This window comes from Alnus glutinosa, chromosome 11 (genome assembly GCF_958979055.1).
Source record: "Alnus glutinosa chromosome 11, dhAlnGlut1.1, whole genome shotgun sequence".
NCBI classification, from domain to species: Eukaryota; Viridiplantae; Streptophyta; class Magnoliopsida; order Fagales; family Betulaceae; genus Alnus; species Alnus glutinosa.
In genome coordinates, this window is record NC_084896.1 from 6,173,747 (window position 1) to 6,199,430 (window position 25,684).

At 34.9% G+C, this 25,684-nt stretch overlaps 1 non-coding gene across 1 annotated transcript; it reads left to right on the plus strand.

Annotated features, from left to right (window-relative positions):
* Positions 1-21,304: 21,304 nt before the first annotated feature.
* On the plus strand, positions 21,305-21,407 carry LOC133882968 (U6 spliceosomal RNA). Its single transcript, XR_009902782.1, has one exon. It is a non-coding gene; the product is annotated as a U6 spliceosomal RNA (small nuclear RNA).
* The last annotated feature ends 4,277 nt before the right edge of the window (positions 21,408-25,684 follow it).

Genomic DNA, 25,684 nt, shown 5'->3' on the forward strand with positions numbered 1-25,684 from the left:
TCATGTCATTTTCATATCTCCCACTTCAACTCGAAACAGCAGGAGTTCTTAAGGTGTTGACTTAAAGAGCAACAATGTCGTGTTCCCTGAAGAGCGAAGCTACGTCTTAGGAAGCCCTTGTGCCGATGTGGACTACCTGCACCTTTGAAGACTTCCTTCACTAAGGACAACTTTGGCCATTTGTTCTACGGTTTTATTAACTTTGAGGTAAGCATTTTTTTCATAGATCTGTAACTTTATAAAGATTGATTTTCAGACGTGATGGGTTCTTCTATTATATGTCATAGATAATGGGTAATTGTTTTTAGGGTTTGAAAGTTTAGATCTTAGATCCAGATTCTTGTTTTTGGAAATTTTCTTTTGTTGTTGTTGAGCTGTTTCTTGTTTTTGCCCGAGTTGTTTTTGTTTTTGTTTTTGTTTTTGTTTTTTTTTTTGGGTCATTTTTTTTGCCCGATCTGTTTCTTCATCGCATATTTTTTGTTTTTGGGTTAAGTCGAAAACATGCTATGTAATGCTATGTTACTGTGTACGATTGAGGTTTATAGATAGTAGATAGTAGATAGTAGTTTTGAGAAGTGAGTTCCTTCTTGTTTTGGTAGTTACGATTTTGCTTTTGTAGAGTTTTATTGGCCCCTTTGTCTTAATGTGTATAATGGTGCATGTGCTTGTGTGAATATTTATGTCTGGATGTAATATTTTGTCAGAAAGTATTAATCACGGCAAGCATTAGAGATATGAAGTATGAACTTTGTGGTATAAAGATACTCAACATAGTGACATTATAGTTTATGATGTTTAGGCTCTGTTGTTTATCAGTGAGTAGCCAACATTAATAGTGTTAATGTAGTCTATAGCTTGTTAACTACCTAAACTTATGAAAATAACACTCAGTCCCACATTAATAGTGTTAATTATGTTAGTAAAGTGATACCAACTCTTAATTATAATTGGCCTTTTATTTAATTTTTTTTAACGTTGATAAACTAACTTGATTTTATGGCCTTTAATTTGAATAGGTTGGTCGATTGTGTGGATTCTTCCAATGGAAAGATACTGACATGTGTGACCATGCCAAACGATTGTTGGGTCGTTTTCAACACAAATTCACGACTCAGAACAAACATATTACGGAATTGAATGCGAAGTTAAACATTGAAGCAGTCCAAGACAAATATTCAACTTTTGGCAATTTCCTGGATTTTTTTAGTTTCTTTGTAGCTGTGTTTTGGGGCAACTATTATGTTGCATGTAATGGACATTTGCACTACAAACAGCTACCATGAAAAAAATGGTTTATGTAACTTTGTTATTCGATATGTAAGTTTGAAACTTTGTAGTGTATTGTATATTGGTAAACTTGTAATGACTAATGTACTTGTAATATAGTGTTTGTAATGACTAATGTTCAAATTTGAATTCGGTTGGTAGCTCAATGTCTTACTTTGTAATGTGTGTTGTATTTACTAATGTATATGCAGCATGTTTGTAATAGGATGTTTTTGAATTTGGTTGGTAGCATATGGTAGTTCAATGCCCTACTTTGGTTAGGGTTGTTAGTTTATGGTGGCATTTTGACAATTATAGTTAGTTTATGGGGGGAAATGTAAATAATTTGTACTATTAAATGGCATGAAATTTGGTATTGGCGATTGTAAATTGATCAATATTACACAAAAGTTTGACAACCCCAAACTGATTCAGTATTGCATGTTTATTTGGCCTGAATTCTCCAACAAACCTATAGTACAATATTTCCAACATACCAAAAAAGGGGTAATTTCCAACCACAAGACCAACATAGTTTATCAATATATATTTACATGATACCTACACCAACTCCAAATTGATTAATTACATTCCCTGTAGAAACAACAACTCTATTTGGCCTCTCATCTCCAACAAATCTAAATAACAATATTTCCAACAACAAACACAACATAGGTTATCAACCTAGATTTCCTACAAACCTAAACACATGCACAACAATCTTGTCACCAACATCAATATCATGAAACTAACATAGTCCACATAACCAACAACAACAATAACCAATTGTTTACAACAACAACAATAACAAATTGTTTCCAACAACATTACAAAAAATAGCATACAAACATTGTTGCTCCATAAGCACAAATTCAAGAACTCCAAGGACACCCTTTGGCCTTACTAACACAACCATAATGTCAAACTGTCACTTCATACATAAGCAACAACACCAAAATGTTCCCTGCTCTTTTTCAACCAACCTAAACACATGCACAACAATATTTTCAGTATCCCATCAAGGCTGCCATCTTGGCCTTTTCCCTTTGTCTTTGTTCTTGACTTCCATGCATTAGATACCCTTCTTAACAGTTGATACCAGGACTCTTGTAGATGTCCTTGAAGGTTCCCGAATGACTCCTAATGCCCTAGCGGGTTCCCGAATAATCACTGCTGGTGCAGTTGCTGGTTGACGAGCATCCTCTGTGAGACCAACAGTTGGTATTTATTTATTGGGATCCGGGTTCTTAAACGTAGGTAACAACCTACCAGATCTTCTAGTAGGTGCACCATGATATCCAAGGCTCAATGTCTTTTGTCTAGGAGGTGCAGTTGTGGTATTTAATTATAAATAGAGTTTTACGTGTTCATGTGTGTATTTACATACATTTGTAGGGTTTCCTTTTCCTGATGGCCGAGTATGCATTGAGTCAACTTTTGTCTTAATCCTTTTGGTAGAAGGAGATTGCATATGCAATATAGTCATTAGAAATAACACAAATATATAATACGATAATAATAAATGTTATTGATACATACAAAAACAGTACTAGATGCGATTCTCTTGCTAGGCCTTGAGACATGAGGTGATTGTGTAGGCTGTGAATTATCAGCAATTGGCTGAGAATGAATCTGGAACACAAAACAACCAAAGTTAGGAAAATCATTACCTGTTATGGTAATGACATTTTATTATAAACATATGTTAAGGATATATACTTACATCAGCAAAGCTCAACTCCATTGCAGTGCTTGGAGTGGACACCCTCTTCCTCCTAGGGCAAGTCCTAGCGTTGTGGCCAACCGCCCTACACTTTGAGCATCTCATGGTCACACCACCCTTTCTCATGCAATATGGATTTCTTAGCTCATCAGGACCCCTTCTCCTCACCTTCTTGGGCATGCCTGGGGCAGCTCTAAAAACATGTGGGTAAGCCATTTTGTAATACTCAACACTATAATATTGATGCTAGTACTGTTCATGCTTGGAGGAATGATATAAAATGGCTAAGATGGCATGTGGGCATGGAATGCCAGTCATGTCCCACTGCCTGCATCTACAACTACGGTGTGTCAAGTCAACCACAAAAGAGTCATAACTGCACTCCACTTCATAGGGCCCCTCCCCAGCATAATGTGAAGTGCACTTTGTGGCATCCTTTCCACATTGATCCCTTTGCCAATATCTTTGGGCTCCACTCCCCTACATACTCCCTTATTCCCTGCCTCTTCTTCTGGTATCGCCCATCAACTTCTTCCTAATCATCTCTAACATGGTAATGATTCGCTTGTCTCGAGCTTTGATGATGTAGGAGTTGAAGCACTCACATAAGTTGTTCATGATCTAGTCGCACTTCGGGGTGATGTCAAAAAAAACCCTAGCCCATATATGGGGGTCAATCTTCTTCACATAAGCATGAGTAGCTAGACTTAATTTTTTCATAGCCTCCATTTCCCTTTGGAAACCATGAACAGTATATGCAACAGCTGCTTTCCATAACTTGTTTTTTAGCACCAGTCCTTTGTGCCCTTCGCCCCTAAAGTTAACATACAAGTGTCTCAAACATATGCAATGCGGTGCACTTGGTAGGACCGCCTCGAAGCTTGGTATCAACCCTTAGGCAGAAAACAACAAAAGAATATATAAAAATAGAAAACAGAGTCCACACCAGGGCTGGCAAAACGGGTTTGAGGGTCGAACCTATTACGACTCGTGGCGACCCGCAACCCGTTTAAGCTAGACCTAAACACAACTCATTTATGTTAACGGGTCAAGGCTCTAGACACGACATGACACGGCAATTTCACAGGTCACCCGACACGACCCGTGAAACCCGTTTGACCCGTTTAGCTTAAAAGTGATTTTTTTTAAATGAAATAATAATAGTGTTTAATAATTCATCTCTAGAAATTAAACTCCTAGTAGGCTAGCACCAAATCACTTAATATGCTTAATTGTCTAATCAAATAACAAAAAAGAAAAAAACTACATCATCATTACAAATTTACAAATACAAATACAAAAAACTACATCATAATTGTCCACTCTTGATTCCTTGAATGACCCACAAATATGCTCATTGTCCATCAAATTGGGTCCAACGCAGGTTAGTTTGACATGCCCATCTTTGTCATTCAGCTCCAATACCGAAAGGAAAAAAAAACAGAGTAATTACATTAGGAGGTGAAAAAGTTCTAAATATTTTCTCTATGGCTAAAAAACAGAGGATGATAATCAGACATGGAGAATTTCTATCAAGTATTTGTTTTTTTAGCATGGTTCATGCCAAAATATGTGATCCTGAAGTACAATCCTCTAGCTATTTTATGAAGACCATGCTAAAACAAAAACAATAACATAAGAACAAAAGAAAGAACAGGGGATCTCACATGAACTGATACTATCCAATGTCCAAACATCTTCTTCTTCATTATCCACCTTCATTAAAGTTTGTTCTATATCAAAAGATAAAAGAAATTGATGTCATTAAAGTAAGATAAAAAATACAAGTAATGAAGAAATTAAATATGCAAATAACTAATATTACCTTACTCTCCATATAACCAATCTTTAGTGCAAACCAATGCCTCAACAATATCAGGCTTGAGTGAACTCCTATATTGATCAATCACACGTCCACCAATACTAAAAGTGGATTCTGAAGCAACAGTAGAAATATGAATACTCAAAATATCACGAGCCATGACAGCTACTTCAGGATAACGAAATTCATTTCCTTTCCAAAATGAAAGGATGTCAAATGTCGTATTCTTCTCCAAATACTTGGGTTCATCCAAATAAAGTTCTAACTAAGTCTTTTGTGCATCAACATCAACTCCATCAAATGCTAGAAATCCTACATGAACAAAAGAGATAATATAAACATAAAATTAGTAAGTGGTTATGAGTATATATACTAAGTTACTAACAAGCTAAGAAACTTGTGATATTATTCACCTTTTCCCAATCTGAGTCTTCTTGGGGCTGAACAACTGTGGAGCTTGAAGTCCTAGGAGCACTATACTCCATAAAAAGTTTGGTTAACGTTTGTGTCACATTCTCATACTCTTGAGATTCAGCTCCATAAATCTTCATATAGTAGTACTTTACAAGGCACAGCTTGTAACGAGGATCTAAGACAACTGCAATGGCCAACACTAAACTGAATTTTGATCAATATTTCTCAAATTTAGAGATCATTTGACTTGCCATTAATCTCCTATACCCATCTTTGCTTAAAAGTTCTTGCTTTAAGTTCACATAAATCAATGCAACTATGGGAAAGTATAGATTGGCTGTGGGATATTTGGTACCAGAAAAAGCACATGTAGCACAATAAAAGCAACCCAAGAAACTACTGATATCATTCACCTTTTCCCACTCAAGTGCATTAGGACAAAACATATTGTTTTTATCAGTCATCTCCAAATAAGCAAAAGCACGTCTATACTGAATTGCACTCTCAAGCATAAGATATGTCGAATTCCATCTAGTTGACACATCTTGTTTTAACCCATTGTTACTGTCCAATGACATTTGACTGACAGCCTGAAGAAAAATTAGTTTTCTCATTTGTGATCCTCTAAAATACTTAACACTATCTCGAATCTTTTGGATAGCACCAGTGATCTCTTTCAATCCATCTTGCACTCTCAAATTAATAATATGAGCACAACAACGCATATGAAACAACTCCTTCATAAGGAAGGGCTTTCTTCATGTTTAATTTTGGTTTGAGATTCACAACACACAAATCATTCGCAGAAGCATTATCTAATGTTATAGAGAAAACCTTTTTATCAATCCCCCACTCTTCTAGCAATCTATATATCATTTCAGCCAAAGATGCACCATTATGTGGTGGGGGCATGAATGAAAAGTTTAACACCATTTTAAATAATACCCAATTCTTGTCAATAAAATGTGCAGTGAGGCAAATATACCCATCGGTTGTCAAAGAAGTCCACAAATTAGATGACAAACTAATCCTCCAAGGACAAACATTTAATAAAGACTTAATCTTTTGTTTCTCCAACATATGCATCTTAATCAAATCAGCCTTAGCAGTATTTCTACTAATTAATGGTATATCACTACACAAGTATCTATGCATTTCTCTTACACCATCATATTCAACATATGAGAAAGGCAAGTCATGCTTAATTATCGTACCAACCAACAATTCTCTATATCTTTTAGGACAAAATTTTGAGGCACTTATTGACAGAGTTCCTTGATCTCTAGATAGGAGCATTTGCTGAATATCATGATCAATTTTCCCCCCACAAACCTTCTTATGCTTCTGTAGATTTCCAGTTCCATGTGAACTGTTAGCTATATATTTATGATCACAAAACTTGCATTTTGCCCATATCATTGTGTCATTTGTATCTGTAGAAGGAAGTTCATCAAAATGGGTCCAAACTGTTGAGGTCTTCCTACGCTTCGGATTCGTATGAATAGAAGGATCTTCCATTGTATCTATTTCAACCACATCGTCATCGAATACAACCGAATCTTCGTTAATCACCTACACACATAATCGTTAGTATGTTAGAATGAAGAAGTAAACGAAATTAAGATTATCAACAATCAACCTAATTTATAGAGATAATTATCAACAATCAACCTACAAAAGTTCATTCAAGATTTCATAATGTCACCTCCATTTCCCAGAAACCTGCCCATTAGAATGAAGAATAAACATGGCAAAAAAGAAAAAGGAAAGAAAAGAGAGGGGCTTTTTCAATTTGGAGGTGTGAAAGTTTATATATATATATATATATATATATATATCAAACAAAAACACCACGGTTGCATAGGCAATCCAACCAACAACAAAAGTCACACCAACTACAACAATTACATCAACTGCTTCTCATCACATTTTCAGACAGACCCTAAGAACCAACCAACCATCCGTTAGGAGTGGAAGACAAATTAATACTCGTCCAAGCAGCCTTAGCTCCTCTTCCATGGTTAAAAGTTAAAAAAAAATTATGATGATCCATTCAAAATCCAACGATTATATTAAGAGTCTAAGCACTGGTAACACAGACATACAATAGATGTTTGAAGAACTACCAATTCTAAGACATCCCTAAAAAAACCATGACATCAGTTAAAAAACCCACATCGTGTTTTCTCCAAATCAAACCAAAAATGTTATCTAAATCAAATTAACAAGTGATTACATGGCCGAAACTACAAATGTTAGCAAGAGAGAGTGTATGACTTAAAACAAGATTTTCCATAAGCTTGAGCAAAGTTGATACAACAACATTATTTTCTTTAAGCACAGAGCTAAAACAGAGATAATCTCACCATAATATTTAGTTCAAGCTGCATATGTGTGCTTGTTTGTATGATAATTATGACAAGCCATGTCCCAAACCAAATCAAAATGCTATAAAAAATTAAAATGGACAAAAACAATGCAGAAAATAAATGAAGTTGCCATGATATGAGATATCCTTTCTCATATCAGCAACAAAACAACACAGATAAAACCAAAAATTAACAAATAAAGTAATAAAAAAAGATTAACATTTAACATATCGGCGGTACCGGATGCGACATTGGCAGAAGAGAGAGAGAGAGAGAGAGAGAGAGAGAGAGAGAGAGAGAGAGAGAGCGGCAGAGTGACGTTGGCGGTGCAGCAAAGAGACAGGAGAGCGACGTTGGCGGTGCAGCAGAGAGACGAGAGAGCGGCTGCAATGTCGGCAGCAAGCGGAGAACAGAGAGAGAGCGTCGAGCGAGTCTAGTGGGAGGAAGAAGAAGAAAATGGAAGAAGAAGAGGGGGCGGTGCGGCGCTAAAGGAAAAAGAAAAGAAGTTAGGGTTTTGTTTTTGTGTTTTCGGCTAATGCCTAATAATCCCATTTCCTTTTTTTAAAAAAAAAAAAAAAAAATTGTATTCGTGTCTGGCAGGTCACCCACGGGTGAGCCATGACAAGACCCGCCATACCGAACTAAACGAGTCGACCCGTTTATGACTCAAACCTGTTTAAGGTAAACTCAAACCCGCTAATTTCATGTCGTGTTCGTATCGGGTTGTAAGGTCTTGTCAAAATTGCTAGCACTAGTCCACACCATGAAAGTCAATGCACAAATGAAAATATATGAAAAAACAATAACTTAATATTCAAACTAAGCAAACAAACATTCCTTTTGCCTGTCAGATATGAATGTCCATCTAGTAGAGTCGTTTGGGCCAAGGTCACCCACTAAAGTCTCTAGAAACCAAGACCAACTATCCTTGGTTTCAGCTTCAACCACAGCAATTGCAATGAGATAAATATTGTCATTTGGATATCTTCACACAGCAGCCAACAATTGACCCCCATAACATCCCTTAAGAAAGCAGCCATCAACACCTATCGCAAGCCTACAAACCTTTCTAAAACCATCCTTGCATGCTACCAAAGACATATACAACCTTTGAAAAGTAGGTGGGACATCTAAGGTAGGCCTCTCAACTTTCATCAATATTGTACTCCCTTGATTAAACTACATAACTGTTGCACAATAATCCCATAGCCACTTGTACTGATCGTTATGCTTACCTTCTATCTGTTGTTTAGCCTTCACCTTAGCCCTGTACAGTTGTCTGGTAGTGACATCCACATTCCATCTCCTTTTTACATCATCATATAAAGCTTCAAGTGGATAGTTTGACTGTGTCTTAAATTTGTGGACCATTCTATCTGCAATCCACCTAGACGCTACAATCGAAGACTTGTAAAATCGTGTACACTGGTGCTTAGGGTTCAGTGACCTAAGCATAAAAGTCATCTCACCCGTTACCAATGTGCCATAAACTCTCTAAGGACAACCCTTGCCCCAACCCCTACACGCTCTAATCACACGGTCCCCATCATTTTTTGTGAACACAACATCCTTCCCCCTAAACAAATTGTATTCCCTCACAGCTTTCTTGAACTGAGCAGCCGATTCAAATGACTTACCAACATCCAAATGTGAGTCTTCCATGTCCACATCTCTCAAACTGAGAAGTCTTAGCAACATACTAGCCACCTTATATTCCTCATCACTTTTAGGGGGGGTAATCAAGATATCACTTCTAGCCAAATTAAAGGATACCTCATGCTCTTCTACATCATCCAACAATTGGCCATCCAAAGTAGCCGGACCACTTGAGCCACCAACATGAGTGGTCTCTGGTTGAGCTGCCTTTTCATTGCCATCCTCATCATGGCAACTCGCCATATCACTCTATCCACCATCCTCCTCATTAAAATCACCCTCATAAACAAACATACCCTCATCAAAATTAGGAAGAAAATCAACACCTGGTTCATTAGCCCCATCCCATGCATCATCATCATCACTCATCAATGACCTCCAGTATGGGTCATTTATAACCTTCATTCTCCTTTCCTCATTAGCACTATCCTCAACCTCATCACCCTCGCCCACATCTAAGCCTACTTCATCAACAACATTTGCAAAAGAAACAGTGTACAATGGTACAAGTTTATGACGTAAATGGACCTCAGCCATTTTGATGACATTCGCATCAAAAGTTAATAAAACAAACCCATCATCTAGATCTCTATTGGGTTTCCGATAATAAATTAGGTCACCTGGTTGGTATCCAAACTTCCCCACTACCGTTTCAATTTCAAAAAAACAGAGACAATCCAGGTCATAGGACTCTTCGTATAACCCTATATCCCTTCAAACATATATGCACTTGTATCGCCTTTCAAACTGATCCCCATGATGAACCCTAAAAATGACGTCGTTTCTTGCCATTTTATATGTAACACTGCATCAAAAAGAACAAACATTTTTATTTGGTAAGTGACAATGAATTGATCTTGACACACAAATAACTAATGCGAACTATATACTATAGAATTGGAAGACAAAAAAAAAAAAAAAAAAAGCAAAGTGGAAAGACATAAAGGATGGACACATAACTATACTATACTATACTATAGTTTTCTTTTCTTTGGTAAGTGACACTTAACTATACTATATTGTTAATCCAAAAAATAAGCAGCTAAGAAACTAATGCAAACTATATACTATAGAATTGGCAGACAAAAAAAAAAGAAGCAAAGTGGAAAGACATGAAGGATGGACACATAACTATACTATACTATACTATAGTTTTCTTTTCATTGGTAAGTGACACTTAACTATACTATACTGTTAATCCAAAAAAGAATCAACTAAGCAACTAATGCGAAGTATATACAATAGAAGTGATAGGCAAAAATAAATCAAGCAAAGTGGAAAGACAAAAAATACAAGAGGCAGACAAAAAGGCATCAAAAGGTTTTTTTTTTAAAAAAAATCAATATTCCAAACAAAAAGTTCCCTACGTATGGCTTGAATTGAGTTTTAAATAATCACTAACTAACTCTACTTCACATTATAATAAGATTCTCAAATTGTAACAACTTTTCCTATAAGTTTACAAATTGTAAGTAATTTGTAACTGAGCATTGAAAGAACACATTTAATTTAATTGCAAGGGGTGATGATTTATTATTGTTTGTTTTACAGGTGTACGAGGAATTAGGGGTTTCAAAATTTCAGTTAGATCTAATAATAGGGGCAGTATGGATTTGCATTTGAATAACTTGTTTGATAGATTCCAAGAGCAACTCGGGACCACTTCACGGGAACAAAAAAAAAAAAAAACACCCAACAAACAAATGGGAACAAAGGGGACCACTTCAGGAGAAAAAAGCAACAACCCAACACACGAAGGGAAAAAAAAAAATGAGACCACTTCAAAAAAAAAAAAAAAAACAACAACAACAACAACAAAAACAAACCAAACCAAACCAAACATCGACAAATGGGTGACCACCACGGGACCACTTCGGACAAAAAGGAAACCAATAAACAAGTAAACAACCAAATCCCGAGTAGCAGAACTATGGGTACCACCAACAAATAATAGTAAAAAAAAGAAATCAACAACTTTGATGCTATAACTTAATGAAAACAAAAGAATAAATAAAAATACTTACAATGCTAAAAATCTTGAGTGATTTTTCTATTACTTGTAGCAGATCTATTGGGTTTGGAACGGTTTGATGTTTGAAGATCGCGTCAGGTCCGAGTAAAATTTCTAGGGTTTTGAGTGCAGAGAGTGAAGTGTGCGGCGCAGCAATGCTCCAATTAGGTTAGTTTGGACATTCACACACAGAGGGATGGGGCATTTCAGGTATTCCACATGTAAAACTAAGGGTATATACGTAAATCAATTAGTGGAATTTTTGAAATCTAGCCGGTTTTTTAATAAGGGTATATTCGTCTTTAAACAACCGAGGCTAAGGGCAAAATGTGAAGGAAATTGGCATAGACGGCACGTGAGGCGCACATGGCCCTTTGATCGTTCGAGTTAACGGGTCTGACTGACGGAAGGGGGCAAACTACGTAAAAATGGTAGTTGGATATTCTCTTTTAGTTAAGGTGTCAGTTCATGGGAGCATATTGACAATGACTGGTAGTTAATGGGGGAAAGGGTAATTACCCCTATTAATTTTTTTTAAAGATCATTTTTGTCTTTTTGCTTGTTTCAGGGGGACATTGACCTTTTTTTAGTAGCTTGGAGAGAAAATTGACACAATTGGTAGTTTGGAGGGACACTAACAATAGAGTAGTAGTTTGAGGGATCAGAAACGTATGTGTACTTTTCTCAAATTTAATATATAGGTTGACGGAGGATTTTGCCAGAAAGATAGAAGAAAGGTGTAGAAACAAAATAAAATAGTGTGTTTTTAAAAACGCACCCCTTGCTTGCGATTTAAAACACAATTTTATTTTTTATTTTTACGTTTTCAATGCATAATTTTTTTAAAACGCTCTAAAAAAATACACTTTTTGCAATTTGATTTAAAAACTGCACTTTTAACTTGCAAAATTGTACTTCCAAACACATTCCTAATATTTTAGTATGTTTCAATTCCAATCCTTCAATATGTTTGCTTATTTTTGAACGGTATGATTGTTGTTTTTTTTTTTTTTGAAGGAAAAGATAAATCTTTCATTAATCAAAAGAAGGGTACATAACAAACCACCATAAAGATATACACAAGACACCCCCAACCAGGTGTATACCCCACCTGAGCCAAAAGATTCAGATCATTACAAACAAAAATGCTTGAAATAAGACATTGCCAAATAGAATGATGCATCTACAGTGACATAAAACTTTCCTTAAATAGGGAGTCGATCACACATTCTGGGCTAAAAGTAATGACTAGGTTGATCAGCACAAAGCAAACTGCCAATAAAACACAAACAACCAACCCCACCAAATCTACAACGAGGGGACAACAACTCCACATAACCCTAGGGGTTGGGAGACTCTAACCTTCACTGGGAAACCCAGGAAGGACCAAAACCACCATTAGCTCAAAAGGCTAAGGGGAAACAACAACAAGACACAAACAAAGAAAAAGAAAACAACTACGAATGACTTGGCCAGACCATTTCCCTCACTTCACCTTTTTGCTCGATGGTTTGGATTTACCAAAATTGTTTCGTGAAGATCGGAAGGGGCTAGACCTGCAAGATTGGCCTGCCACACCCGAAAATGTCGCCTTGTAGCACCATTGCAATTCTGAATCCCTCGATCTATGCCACACGTCCCCCCTTCTACAAGAGAAACGATTACCCAAAACCTTTAATTGCTTGCTTTCAACTTTGCATTGCCTCCAACAAAGATTCGTCTAAACTCAGAAGCACACTCAACTTGTGGAAGTTGTGGTCCATTTGTCACGAGAAAGTGGATTAGACGCATACTTTTGGAACAGAAATCAGTTTTTAACCCTTTTTTTATTTTTTTTTATGCCACACCAGAACAAAAAATCATACATAGATGAGACATGATATATATTCTTCCCTAATCTTTTTTCTATCATCCTATTTTTTAAAAGGCAAAAATATACATATTACTCTTAAACAACAATTCAATTGTCCATGTTTTTCTCAAATTATAATTGTATCAATATCCCCCCTCAAACAAACAAAAAAAATGTCAATGCCCCCCCCTAAGAGCAACAAAAAGACAAAAATGACCTAATTTTTTTGAATAAGACAAAAATGCTCTTATAAATTCGAAAAATAAATAAATAAAAGTTAAAAAAATATTTTTTTAAAAACAACCTTAAAAAAATGAAAATGAAAATTAAAGAAAAAATGAAAATTAAAAAAACTAAAAAAGAACGATTTTTTTAAAAAAAAAAAAAATGAAAAAAATAACTGAAAATTATAAAAACAAATTTTTTTTTTTTTTTAAAAAAAAAAAAAAGAAGAAGAAGAAGAAAAACCAGTTTTTTTATTTGTTTATTTTTTGTATAAATTTTTGTTATTCTATATTTTTTTGATAATTTTTTAATTTTAATTTTATTTTAAAAGTTTTATGAAGGGTATTTTTGTCATTTGAGAGACATTGACATTTTTTTGTAGTTTAAGGAGGGACATTGATACAATTGGTAGTTTGGAAAAGATACTAATAATGAGGTGGTAGTTTGAGGGAATTATATGTATTTTTCTCTTTTTAAAATCGTCATTAGATCAGTAAATGCCACGTATGAGCCATACAAAATTACAAATCTAATGATAATTTTTAAAAAAAAAAAAAAAAAAAAAATGGAGAAGGATCATAGAAAAAAAAATGATTTTTTTCTCTACATAAATATGCTGCCTCTACTCTGCTTTGGACAAAGGAATGCCTCAAGTGTTTGAAAGTATACAATACTAGTTTAACATCTTATTAATAAAAACAAAAGCTTTGTTATATTAAAAAGTATTTTCTTTGGAGAATAACTTCTATAACCAATGATGCACAAACCCAACACTTTGTACCTTCCAATGAGAAATAGACGCGTCAGTATAGAACAACAAAAGAAAATAAAACAAATGCACCAGATTTTTCTTCAGTCATTTTGGAAAAATATAAATGTAAAATTAATTCATCTAGTTGACTTAAATTATAAATTGTTTATACAGTATAAAAAATAATCTAGAGGTCTTCTGGATAGGCCCAAATAACAATTTAGTCCATCTAGTCAAATTCTGTCAAAACACTTGACGAATTCTATTAGTGTCTCACGTCAACATTAATAAAATGATAACACATGTGATTCTTAATAAAAGAAAATATAAAATATAAAATTAAAAACTTAAATAATAATAATAATAATAATAATAATAATAATAATAATAATAATTATTATTATTATTATTATTATTAAAAAAGGAAAAACATGGTGAAAGTGGCTGCCTGGCACCCCCTTGGAGGAGGGGGTGGCCTACGAGCCAATCCTAGAGGTGGTTGGGGGTGGCACGCCGCCACCCTCAGGGCCTTGGCCCATGCTCAGGGGTGGCCCGCGAGCCACCCCCTCCCCTACCCTAAGGGGGTAGTGGTAGCCACCCCCTTTCCTATTTCTTTTCTATTTTATTTTATTATTTTTTTTAAAAAATTATTTTTTAAGTTTTGAAGTTTTTAATTTTAATATATTTATATGATTATTTTTTTTATTAAGAGTGATACATGTCATTATTTTATTAGTGCTGACATGGCACACTAACGGAATCCGTCAAGTATTTTGATGAAATTTGATTACATAGACTAGATTGTTATTTTGGCATATCCAAAAACATCTGTAATACTTTTTTATATCATAGGGAAATATTTGTAATTTAAGCTAACCGCATTTATTAATTTTGCATGATGGATGCCCATATATGAGAATTGGTGTTGTTGGTGGTGGACTGTACATGCATGATCGATGGACCCTATAGTAGAGAGCCAAGCAACTTGGGTTATTAACAAATATAATATATGGGATCGATACCGCTCCAAAAATCTTTCGAATCAAGATCCTCTCAAATTATTTGTTTGAATTTGACAGAATTTGAGCAGGTGATTGTGCAAGACTATTTATGGAACTCACTTGACCGGATAAATGGTAGTGGATTTTATAAGTGATCTCTTACAATAATTTGTTTGAATTATCTCAAATTTCGAACAAATAATTTGAGAGTATTCTAAACTCGGGGATAACTTCAATTCGGTCGTGCCAGAAACTAGGCTTTTTTTGCCAGCCAATGAGAAGTTGACATGTAAGCCTGAAGCAAGAAAATCAAATAGATGCAAAACACCTGATTTCTTTGCAGTGAAATGAAGAGATCAAGGGAGAGAGATGGGCGTCTTCACGTTGGAAACCTAGCCCCGACCACCGACCCTGACCCAGACCCAGACAACCAAACCTAGCGTAGCCTAGGTGGAAGCCGCGCCACCACGTGGCCGACCCGGGTTCGACCCCGACCACATCGCCGTTCACCATCTTTGGTTGAACCAAAATGACGAGAGCCCCAAATCACCGAACCAGATGTGATTACCGAAAACCACCAGAGGAGCAAGAGGGGAGAACGACCAATGATAGGGAGAGATCCCGAGAGAGGATGAGGCACAGGTCGGATCTCTGTCGACGGTGTCGGGAGGTCACGGGGAAGAGAATCTGGAGGCTAGCCAGTGGTCGCCGAGACTCTGTGGCCAGATCTCTGTGGTTGGAGGACTAGTCGTCCGGTGACAGGGAAGAGGTAGTGCGGCTGACGGCGAGATTTGACGGGTTGGGGAGCTTCAGTTTTTATTTTATTTTTTCATTTTTTTTTTCATGAATTTGGTGTGATCGGGTGTTTTCAGCCTATAGAGTTTTGATGTGTTCTGGTGTACTAAACTGACGTGGCATATTATTATTGGAGGGCAGAAAATAGCTCTTTTATGCTAAGACCTGATAGAAGTTGCACTCTCTAAACTCTGTGACTAATGTCATAGGGTCTCCCTCTTGGGCCTAGTCTTGGCTAAAAAAACTTGGCCCTCTTCTAATCTGCACGGCAGGACGGGCTTGAATCTCCCTAGGCCTGTAGAAGATATTCCCCGTTTGAATCATTGCCATGATTGTCAAAATCTCATCACTACATCCAAGGGTCCACACTCCACACTGGCAAGCAGCATCTTAGATAATGGTGGATCAAGAGGAAATTATGCCATTTTCCGGCCCAATTTGGTTAGAATTGAAGGGCTCGTTTGGCAATTACTTGTGCAGAAATGGTTGTTAATTTTAGAATTAGTAAAAAGTGATAGATGTGATATAAAGTAAAAATAATTTGTATAAAAAATAAAAAAAATTTAGTATTATAGTGGATTTTTTATTTGAATAGTAATAAAAAGTGTGAATGTGATATAAAAAAATAGAAAAAGTTGGTATGTTTTGATGTTGATTGTTATTGAAAAATGTAAAAATAAAATAAAAAAATACATTTCCTGACACACGCACTACTCTGTCATGTTCAAACACTTGCCAAATGTTGCCTAAAACGTTCAAAAATGGTGTCAGAATTAACTACTTTCTAAAACTATAAAGAGACGAAATTTAAAATTTAAAAACATATTAGGGTTTAATATATATCTCTCTCTAAGGTCCAATATTGACAAAAATAGGACCAATTAGCGTAGGAATTCAACTCCGAGGTAATTCTTCTTCTTAACCTTTTCTCTTTCTTTTCTCTTAGCCACTCCTATTTATTAAAGTATATTTGGATTACCATAAACTTAGAAATTTGATGATAATTTTATTTAAGAATTTGATAAAATTGAATCACCTAAAAGTAAAGGATTTGATAATTAGATTCATATTTCATATGTAAGCTCTATAAATAGAGTCTTTTATATTGTAAACTCATCAAATGAATAAGAGAAAAATGTAGCCCTTAGAGCTTCCATGTGAACACAGGTCATAGACCGAACCAAGTAAATTCTTATGTTTATTTTCTTTATTCTGCTTTAAGTTTATATATATATATATATATTGGATTTTTAGTGTGCTAAAGGAAGATTATAGTATGTTTTTGTTTGAATTTTGTGTTTTGCATTGTTAACTTGGCCGTTTGTTGCAATTTAACGATATATATATACAATTTAGCTATCAATATATAGATATGAAACTAATATTTTGTGCTACATGATAAGAATAGCACAACCCTTTTGTGATTTGGTATTAACTGTATTTGCATGTTGTTTATTTTTTTTCAATTTGTACTATGTCTATATGTTTGTTGATCTTTGATAAAAATTGCAATCTCAGAATTAAGATAATAAATTGTGTGGATTTCAAGTCGGCTAATAAAATATTATAGTGTGTTTATTTGATTTTTCTTCTTCAAAAAAAAAAAGGAACAAAACTCTTTCGAAGCACCAAATAGATAATTAAGCATTGAACTTAATGTGTGAGTATTTATTTGATTGCGTTAAGTGTTGAGTGAAAGGTTTCGTTTTATTTTGTATTCATAATAATAATAAAAAAAATATGTTTGTTTCATTTTGTCTAGAATTATATGAGTTTTATTTGTATTGAAATAAAATATGTATAACACCAACAATTTTAGAGATTATTGTTAATTTTCTGTTAATTCTTTGATATTCTGAATTTATGTTTTTTTTTGTTTTTGTTTTTATTTTTATTAAACTACTCCTAATTAGACAAGTCTAATATTTTAACATGTTTTAATTGGTGGATTCTTTCTTTATGTCTTTTTACCAAAGTTCAATATTTGTTAGTGTTCCAAAATCGAGGGAAAAGTAGTAAATGTGATCAAGTTCAGCGCAAAGTGACTAAATTTGTTGAATAGATAGCTCACTGTTGAGGCATCCTTCAAGACTGGTATTACCTTTTGAATCAAGCTTAGATGTTGTAAAAAAAAAAATACAACATATGTGCTGTAGTTTTTTTAATGGTCAAAATCTAGTTTTAAGTGTTTTATAAAAAAGAAAAAGAAAATATTTTAAGTGTTTGATTTTGGTAAGTAAGGAAGTTGTCTTTTGCAGGAAAACTACAGCTTCTCTCTTCTGTAATAGGTTTCTTTGGTTTGGTAGTGATGTGAAGACTAAGGCCAAAGTTTCTTGGGAGAATCTTTGTTTTCCGAAGGAGGGTGGCTTAGGGATTAAAAGGGTTGTTGTTTGGAATCAGTCCTCAATGTTAAACCATATTTGGAGCTTATTTACCAAAGCTGGATCATTATGGGTGGTCTGGATTGAGGCCAATTGGTTGAAAGGTAGAAGTTTGTGGTAGGTCCCTATTCCGAAGTCTTGTTCTTGGAGTTGGAAGAAACTTTTGAGGCTTAGGCATATTGCTAAAACTTTTATCCATTATCAGGTTGAGGATGGAAGTAAAATCTTTCTTTGGAATGACCATTGGCATCCTACAAGGTATTTGTTAGACAAATATGGTTTTTAGGTGGTTTATGATTCTGGTTTTTCTAAGGAGGCTAAGCTATCTTCTATTCTGCTTGAGGGGGATTGGTTTTGGCCGAGTGCTAGGTCTAAGGATTTGGTGGCAATACAAAGTAAACTCCCTGAGATCACTATTGGGGATACTGATAAACCTATCTGGCATTCTAGTAGGGGTAGCTATTCATGTGCTGAAGTTTGAGATAATTTGAGAGAGAAGAAACCGGAAGTATTTTAGTGGAAATTGGTTTGGTTCTCTATGGCCATTCCTAAGCATGCTTTCTTCAATTGGTTGATTTTTCGAAATGCTCTTGTTACTAAACATAAGATGACATGTTGGGGTTTTTTTGGAAAATTTGAGTGTCTTTTCTGCTATGGTCAGATTGAATGTCAAGACCATCTCTTCTTCAGGTCCAGCTTTAGTCGTCGTATCTAGAGAGCTGTTATGGCAACTTGTGTGTTTCCTAATCTGTTTATTCGTTGGGATGAAGTTGTGGATTGGGTTAGAGAAAAGATTTGTGGAAAGACCCTTCAATCATACTTAGGGAGACTTTGTGTTGGTGCAGTGATTTATCATCTATGGAGGCACGTAATGATCTCCATCATGGCAACTCCCCTCGATCTGAAGAAGCCATTCTGGTGCAAATCATGTGGGAGGTTCGAGGCAAAGTGCTGGCTAAGGGACGGTTTAAGAATTTTTCCAAAGACTTAAGTCTTGTGTATAGATGGAATTTGCATTCCTTCTTGTGATTTCTGTTTATTGCAGTTGTTTGTAGTGTTTGTTGGCTGTTTTTTTTTTTTTTTTTTTTTTTTTTTGCAGCTATTTTATATTGTATTTGCTGAGTAGTAGCTTGCCTATTTGTTTGTTGCAGCTTTTAATTTCTATGTTTTGTAGCTGTTGTTTGCTACATTGTTAGGTATTTCTTTGTTCTGCTTTATTGATGTAAAGTGGTGTCCTAGCTTCTTGGACTAGTTCCATTTTATACTAGAGGGTTGTAATGTTGTGTTCTTGCATATAAAAGATTTGATTCATCTAAAAAAAAAATGAAGTTAGATCTTAACCATTGAAAAAATTAGAACCTATGCTACAATTTTTTTTTTATAGCACATAAGCCAAATCCTTATCTTTCAAATCATTTGAATGTTTAATTTTTTTTTTTTATTTATTTACTCAAATTTCAAACATTTTTTGAAATAATTTATCTGCATTTGAAAGCAAAAGAAGGAAAAAAAAAATATATAATAACAAACCATCAGAGGATTTCGATCCTTCGATGACATGGACTCGATGAACTAATATTGAGATCACAGTCGGAGGATTGCGATCCTTTGATGACACAGACTTGATGAATTAATATCTAGATCTCAATCAGAGGCTTCGATCCTTTGATGATACAAACTCGATGAACTAATACCGAGATCTCAGCAAGAAGATTTTGATCATTTGATGACACAAAATCGATGAACTAACACCGAGATTTCTGTTGGAGAATTTCAATCCTTCAATAACACGGATTCTATGAACTAATACTAAGATCGCAATAAAAGGATTTCGATTCTTCAATGACACAAACTTGATGAATTAATACCGAGATCCCAGAAATAGGATTTCGATCCTTCAATGATACGGACTGAAGAATTAATATCTAAATCTGAGATTCCTGCTAATTTTCTATTGATACTTTGATAATCAAAATCCAGGTTTTCTTCTTGCTATTTTATTTTGTACTCCTTTCATTTTAAACTACTCCTATGAGAATAAAATTTTTAACCTGTTTTAATTTATATATATTAAACTAGAAGCAATGGTCTTATGTTTTAATTCATTTGAATGTTTTAGGGAATTTTTATTATTATTATTATTATTTTAATTGAATATATGACACGTGGCAAGGATATTATAAGAATATTTCGACCAAAGTGGTCTTGTTGGCACTCTTTGGTAGTTTGGGGGGTCATATTAGTACACTCGATAGTTCATGGGGCTACTTTAAAAACGGCTTGTAGTTTGAGGGGCTTTTTTTATAATTATCCCTTTTTATTTTTATTTTTTGTGACTTACTCGGATTTTTAGGCATTTTTTGGAAGTGCATTTTTCTACTTTTTGAAATCAAAAGAAGTTAAAAGTTTATGTCAAAAAAAAAAAAAAAAGAAGTTAAAAGTCTATATAATTGTTATGTAAAAATGAAACAAAAATGCTATTGAAACACCAAAGAGATAATCAAGCATTAAACTTGATTTAAGATGATTTATTTGATTGAATTAAATGTTGAATGAAGATTTCGTTTTGTTTTGTATTCCTAAAAATAAAAAATGTTGATTTTAATGTGTATTTTTTTTTTTTATAATATTCAAAATTAGATAGGTGTTATTTGTTTTAAAATATAATAGGTATTATGCCAACAATATCAGAGATAACTGCTAATTTTCTAATCAGAATCTAGGTTTTTTCTTACTAATTTTTTTTTAATTATTTAAATTACTCCGATTGTGAGTATGCCATTGTTGGGTTTCTCTTCTGAAGCTTTTTTTTTTTTTTTTTAAATTCTTTTCATACAAAATTAGCATGTTGTCTTTTGATTTTTTATTTTCCTATTAAATAAGTTTTATTTCATTTTTGTTTATGTGGTTCGCTATTATATATTTATCAAGGCTTGCGCAAGGCAAAACTTAACGACAGTTCCCACTTCCTTAGTCCCACATGGGTAAAAGAAGCCCCAGCCCACACCTTTATATTAAACATTCAGCAATGGAAGAGTGTCCCTTGAGGACACCTAATAAACTTGAACTGAATACATAGAAGATTAGCATGGCCCCTGCGTAAGGATGGCACGTGCACGTCGAGAATTGGTAAGAATTTGGTGACTTGCAATCAATGGCATCCATGAGAGAAACCCCCTACCATCACCATGGTTTCCATACTCCCACATCAGTAAAAAAAAAAAAATCATCTTTAACATCTTTATATATCAACATCTATTGTTCAAGATTGTCCTTCAGGACACCAGACAATTTCGCGATTTATGGGTTTGCTGGAACAATTCCTGGGACGATTCTTGATCTGGTAAAGGGGGGAACCATATGACAGGATATTGGGCTGGCCGGCCAGGTTTATGTTGTAATAGCAACCGAGATCTCAATCGGAGGATTTCCATCCTTCAATGACACGGTCTTGATGAACTAATATTAAGATCTTAGTAAGAGGATTTCGATCCTTCGACGACACAAATTCGATGAACTAATACCAAAATCCCAGTCGAAGGATTTCGATCCTTTAATGACGCGGACTCAATGAACTAATACCAAGATCTCAGTCGAGGCTTTCGATCCTTTGATGACACGAACTTGATGAACTAATACCGAGATCCTAGTAAGAGGTTCAAAAGTATATAGCATCATACCAATTCTCCATTTTTTCCATTTTTCTCATATTTTCGGTTGTAAATTCTTTAACCTCAGACATTGGCACTTTTACATCGTAAACATGACATGCATCCAACCTCTTTCCAATGATTGGAAACAGCCTCATGTCATTTGTAAGGATGCCTTTCAACCCAAGTGAATGTCATTAGTCATATATATCTTCACGTCATTCTATGAACATCTTGCAAATGTTCATAGTCCCTTGAATCTGGCCAATGAATCTGTTTTAAAATTCTTGCATACTTCGCAAGAAAATCTGCCGCCATGTTTACTTGATGGTGAACATATCCAAGTGGCCAAAGAGTCTTTTGCAATACAGCTCTCGATAAAGATATGCAGTCTTTTGTGTGCTTATCAATTTTCTTCTTAGAACATGCCTCCCTAAAAAAATTGTCATTATGAATTAGTTGTTCCACAAACTTGGAGTCCGTTTGAAACGAAACATTATTAAACTCTTCAGCCAAGCAATTTTTTATTCCCCTCATCGGCCCTAGAACTTCCACATGCAAAATGTGTGTGCTTCTCATGAATGCCCATCTTAGTTTAACACTTAATGGAAGCCCCTCTCAACATTGATGGCATATTCGGTTTGTCCTGCTTGCTACTTCGTTTGATATGGTATGATGACAGGTGCTGTATATATTGAAAAGAAATCTAATTTTTTTTTCCTGTAAAGATTAAATATAAACGCCTTGTGTTTTCAAGCTATTTACCATGTATTTGTTCTTTACAAATGCATAAGCTTCTTTCATTGAGGAATCCTCTTCCTGTGAAGTATTTTTTTATAATAAAACATTTGCTACCCTTTCAATCTACAAAATGTGTAACTAATTAGTAAAAGGATTTTGATCCTTCGATGACATAGATTTGATAAACCAATACTGAGATCTCAGTAAGAGGATTTCAATCCTTCAATGACATGGACTCGATGAACTAATACCGAGAACCCAGTAAGAGGATTTTGATCCTTCGATGACATGGACTTGATGAACTAATATCAAAATCCGAGTCGGAGGATTTCGATCCTTCGATGCCACGGATTCGAAGAACTATTACCGAAATCTCAATTGAAAAGTTTCGATCGTTTGATGACACGGACTTGATGAACTGATACTAGGATCCTAGTCAAAGGATTTCGATCTTTCAATGACACGGATTTGATCGCAAATTCAAAAGAAACGGCTAAACCTAAAAAAGAAAAAGGATCAAGTCGTAGAAACTTAAATATTCACTTGAAGCAACCACAAATGTTTAAGTAACTGCATGAGAAAGACATAGCTCTTATTTGAACAATCATAATTATCGATATCTAAACATAGTGTCTCTTTTTAAGTTCAATTTACAAAAAAATGGGGGAGGGGGGGAGGTCCATGAACTTGTAATTAAGGTTTATTATATGTGTAATGCCCCAAATTTGAGCCTGCAAATTCGTAAGCAAAAACCTCCGGTTTTCATGTAACATTACTACATCAAAGATAAACTCGCAGCAGAATATATTTTTTATAAAGTCTTATGAATTGATAGCATAACACATTAGAGCTGACTGAAATACCTCGATTATTTATTAAAAGTTACATAGATTTATCTTTATATGTCATATGCACAGTTAGGTGCATCAAAATTAGTGCCACAGACAGCACATAAGCATATGACATAAAACATGCCAAACATGACGTCGTTATAAATATTTACATGCCATAAAACAAAACACACATAAATACAACAAGTAATTTCTAAGCTAGCACATAATAGTTCGATAATGGTTTCAAAAACCATCAAAACTGGCATATGGGTCCATGCCTTCATTCTCAGATTTGCATCAGTAACTATGCAAATATGATGTCATCATATTTACATAGACAAACAAGTGAGTCATCCATTTTCATAACTAAGTTATCAACAGCTTAATAACAGTTCATAAAGAATACCAATGCAAAGGTTGCATGAATATGCATCGTAGTAACCATTTAGTCTGTGTTTTCTGATCATCTTTCTTCAGACCTCTCGTTCTAAGTTATCTGAACTCATTCACGTCCGTTGCCTCCCACTTTAAAGTCTTACCTGTTTTTACTGGAATCCTACTGATCCCAGCATTAGTTATATATTAGGACTTCGGACACCCCTAGGTGACTTTGAACCCCTGGGTCCACTGATTAGCCTTTCTTCCACTTGCTACTACATCAGCTTGTTGATGGGTATCTCCTCAGCCATTTTATTAATTAGACACAACATGAAACGCATGAACAAACACCTATGCAATGAATACACACCACGCAATCCTAATGAAACGTATAATCACCCTCAGTAAGTACATCCATACTTACTCTCCTTGGGGTAGTTTCTTAGCTCATTTTTAAACAATTCTTTTGAAACAAAGTCCTCTTTTAAGCCCAAAGTGGCCGGTTTTGGAGTTGTTAGTGCTGTTTTGGTTTTTGATCTTTGTTCTATCAAGCTATACCATGAAAGAGCAAGGTAAGAGGTATATCTGGCTCCCCTAAGGCTGCTGGACTGAAATACAAAAGAGAGAAATAGAAAAGTTTCACTCAATCCTCACCTTGGCCGAATAGTGGAGTTTTAGAGCTGATTGAGTTTCTGATTTTTATCTATACCTTAGGCTGTGAAAGAGGAGGGAAAGGGATAATCTTAAGCCTTCTAAAGGTGCTAGACAGTAGCTTGAACCAAGGGAGACAGCAGCTTAAAGGAAAACAAAAAGTTCCACTCTTTTTTTTTTCAAGTTAGCCATGTAACCCTCCTAGGAAACATCTCTCTCTTTTGCATTGAGTTTCTAAAATAAAGTAAAGGCCAGCATGCTCTCTATTTATAGAAGACCAAAGGGGTGGGGTTTGGTGAAGAGATCAAGCCACGTAGAGGGGAAGAAAGGCTGCTGAAAAAAAAGAAAAGGATAGCCTCCATTGTTGACAAAAAAAGTCTCTTTCACACTCAAAAGTCCAACTTTTCGTCTAACTAAACTTAGCTTTCAACTAGATTGCCTAAACTAATTAAATATCAGCTTGTCTCAGTTCTGGAGGCAGTTAGGGCCAACTGGTCTGGAGATTTTAATTTATTTCTGCTAAAAATTCGACAGTTGGATTAATTAGGCACAGGTTTTGGCCAAAAAGTCAACTGTCGCCAAATTGAATTTTGACTTCACATGATTCAAGTATAAACTTTATATATACTATATTGTGTCTTTATAAGCCCTAAAAACATATTTATCATGTCCAAATTTAGAGGTCAAAGTTCAACCAAAAGTGTCACTTGGCACCTAAATAGTCAATTATAAATCCAAAAAGTCAACCTGTGGACTTTTCACCAAATTTTACCATGTGATAGATATTTCTATTGTGAGCACAACGGTCTTTGAATCAACTAAATCTAAGTTTGTTTGACCTATTTTCGATTCAATCAAAGTTTAATGCTTAAATATTACTTTTAGGTTTTTAAGGATTTTTAGGTTTTGATCTCTAAGTTTTCAAAACAACTTTAGGTTTGCTTATAAAAACCTATGGATATTATCTCCTCAACAATATCAATGATTTCTTAAGAGCTTGAAATTACTGGGCGTTACAAGTGTGTACCTAAACATGATTGAATTTACTGCAGAAAAATGGGTTGGATTTACTAAGCTTCCAGACAAGCCCAATTGAGAGTCAATAGGCTTTTTTCGGAGTCTTCTGGAAGAAAGAATTTTTCCACCCTTTCCCAAGAAAAGCCCA